Source organism: Lactuca sativa, chromosome 7, assembly GCF_002870075.4.
Source record: "Lactuca sativa cultivar Salinas chromosome 7, Lsat_Salinas_v11, whole genome shotgun sequence".
NCBI lineage: Eukaryota > Viridiplantae > Streptophyta > Magnoliopsida > Asterales > Asteraceae > Lactuca > Lactuca sativa.
Window position 1 is genome coordinate 51,470,582 of NC_056629.2, and position 2,846 is coordinate 51,473,427.

The 2,846-nt window shown below is 30.6% G+C and overlaps 1 non-coding gene across 1 annotated transcript; it reads right to left on the reverse strand.

Annotated features, from left to right (window-relative positions):
- Nucleotides 1–2,252: 2,252 nt before the first annotated feature.
- Nucleotides 2,253–2,362, reverse strand: LOC111906211 (small nucleolar RNA R71). Its single transcript, XR_002855131.1, has one exon. It is a non-coding gene; the product is annotated as a small nucleolar RNA R71 (small nucleolar RNA).
- Between the last annotated feature and the right edge of the window lie 484 nt (nt 2,363–2,846).

The following is a 2,846-nucleotide window of genomic DNA, read 5'->3' on the forward strand; positions in this document are numbered from 1 at the left end:
TGTTTATTTTCTACCATGAGTAGCTAAATCATTAGGCTTTCGTTTAGAGTAGATGAACCTTAATACTATGTGTTAGTTTCTAGCTTTTCATGGATTTTATAAAGTTGGTTTGAGCTTGTGTTTGGTTATCATAACCTAGCATGTTAAAGTTCTAATATTTGTTGCTTTAGTTCAAGTTAGGTCTAGTTGAACGACCATTTTAATTGCATGAACTTTATTATTTGTTAGTTTATGATCATTAAATTGCTAGAGGTAGGATTAACCAGATCTTACATTGAGTAATAAAGGTAACAACTTTAGCTGTGTTAGAGAACATAATTTGAACATAATTGTGTGTTAGTTTATGATCATTAAAATAATAATGAACGACCATTTTATATTTAAGTTGATCCTATAATATTATATAGGATCAAGTTAGGTCTAGTTGAACGACCATTTTATATTTAAGTTGATCCTATAATATTATATTTAAATTTATAATTTAAGTATTTTTTACAAATTGTTCAAAAGTTGTCGCTTTAAAATAATAATGGTTTATATCCAACAATATATTAAAACTAATAAATTAGGTATAATATGTTAAAAGTTAAAAAAAAATAACTTAAGAAATAGAAGTAAATATATTATTTTACTATTGAAATTTAGTGTATATATGATTACACTCTAGGTTTAATATTTATCTAACCTTATTAACCAAATTATAATTATTATTAGAAAGAAACTGAAAAGTCATGGGAGTTTCAAATGAATGTGGTGAAAGGAAAAATACATGGGAGTTTAAAATGAATGTGGTGAAAGGAAAAATGTTTCCTTTATAATATAGTATGATATGATATGATATAATATGATCAGTAAACAACTAAATAAGGGGGTGTTTGGCTAAGCTTTTTAACAACTTATTAGGTTCCACACCACTATAAGTTAAAAAAGTGTTTGGATGAAAATAACTTATTCCGGTGGGGAACCTCTAATAAGTCATATTTTTCATAACTTACCCTACACTTACTTATTAACTTATAAGCTAATAAGCTAATAAGCAATAAGTTTTTTTTGCCAAACACCCCCTAAATCCATATTCAAAAACTATCCATAGGAAAAAGGGGGATTCATAGCTAAACGGAAGTGTTCTCATAATCTTGATTACAATCATTCTTAGTTGAGAGTTTGATTAGTTTTTAGTTAAGCAATTAGTTAAGTTAATCTGAACCTGCAAAATCAGATAAAAAACCCCCCTTTTTAGTTATTGTTTTTAGATTAATTTTTAGTAAGTATTTTATTAGCTAAATCATGTTCCCTATATTCAATATCCTACTTATTTTACTATACTACAAATTGGCTAGGTACACTACCTATAGGTGTATTAGTAGATAAGTAGTTAGGTTTATAAAATTAAAAGTTGATAGGTATACTTATTACATATCATGTTTTTTGGCGCCGTTGCCGAAGAACGACTATTTTAGTTTTTAATTTAATTGATTTAGGTTAATTGATCATTTTTGTAGGGTAAAAACCACAACAAGTTAATTTTCTACAAAAGTTATTTTTCTGATTATACAGTTCTCACGATGTGAGTTCGGTACTTTTTATTTTTTCAATTATTTTCTTTCTAGTTCGTTTTTATGCGTTTTTGTTTTTTTTATCACAGTGATTTATGACCCAAGGATCCATAACTCCAATAATTCCACCACTTAAAAATCCAAATTCAGCTTTCCACAAAAAAGAAGGACAAGAAGGTCGACAAGTCAAGTAGCACTTTCCAATTTGACACATTCGAGCTCTTTGAGAAGACTTTAGGTTAGAATGGAACCGGGTACGAGCCAAAAATAAGGAAGATTCATGAGAAGAAATAAAAAGCAAGGGAACAAAAAATGGCAGACATTACGACCGTGACAATGGAGGAGTACAAGAAGAGATTGCGAAATGACAATGGTCTAGGTTAAGTTCCACCATAAATTTCAGCTGCAACGGGTTTTGAGGTAAAAGGACATATCCTTTCGATGCTAAAAGACATACCATTTTATGGGAAATAGTACGAAGATGCATTCAAACATATTGATGAAGTCTTGGACATTGCTAATTATTTCAATGTTCCAAATGTTACAAGAGATGCACTTTTACTAAGGATGCTTCCAGTAACCCTTACTAGAGATGCAAAAATTTGGCTGAAGTCTTTCACACCTAGAATTATAAGAACCTGGCAAAACCTTCATGAAGCGTTTATCTAGAAATTTATTCCTCCTTCAAAAATTGTCAAACTCAAGAAAAAGATTTGCTAATTCTCAACAAGAAGATGGAGAATCCATATACGAAGCTTGGGAAAGATACAAAGGCCTTTTGAGAAATTGTCCTCAACAGATGGGGTGAATGTTACAACAAGGAAACTCCTTGATTCGCAAGGCACAATAACAAAGAAAGATCTAGACACCATTAAAAAATGAAGATAAATCCCAAGGAGTTAAAAGAAAGCATGAAGCTTGCGACCACCAAACGAAGAAAGAAAATTCAAAGAAAGTGTACATAAGACGAGTTCAAGCTTACAAGAGGAGGTGGAAGAAAGAAAAGGATAATAAGGAGATTCTGCTTTCAACTAACGCAACGTAGAGCGGGAAGGAGTCCGACTCACAACTCCTCAAAAAGAAGCACTTCTCGGGTGGCAACACGAACTCGATTTGCATTTTCATTTCCTTTCTTTTAGTTAGTTATGCACTTCTTTTATTTGATTTTTAGGATAGTCATCTTAGTCATCTTCTATTTAAAATAAAAATCAAGTGTGGGATTCAATTTATGAGTGGTGAAAAATTTTAAAAGAAAAATTGAATGGTGTTTGCAATTAATCAGAACCACGA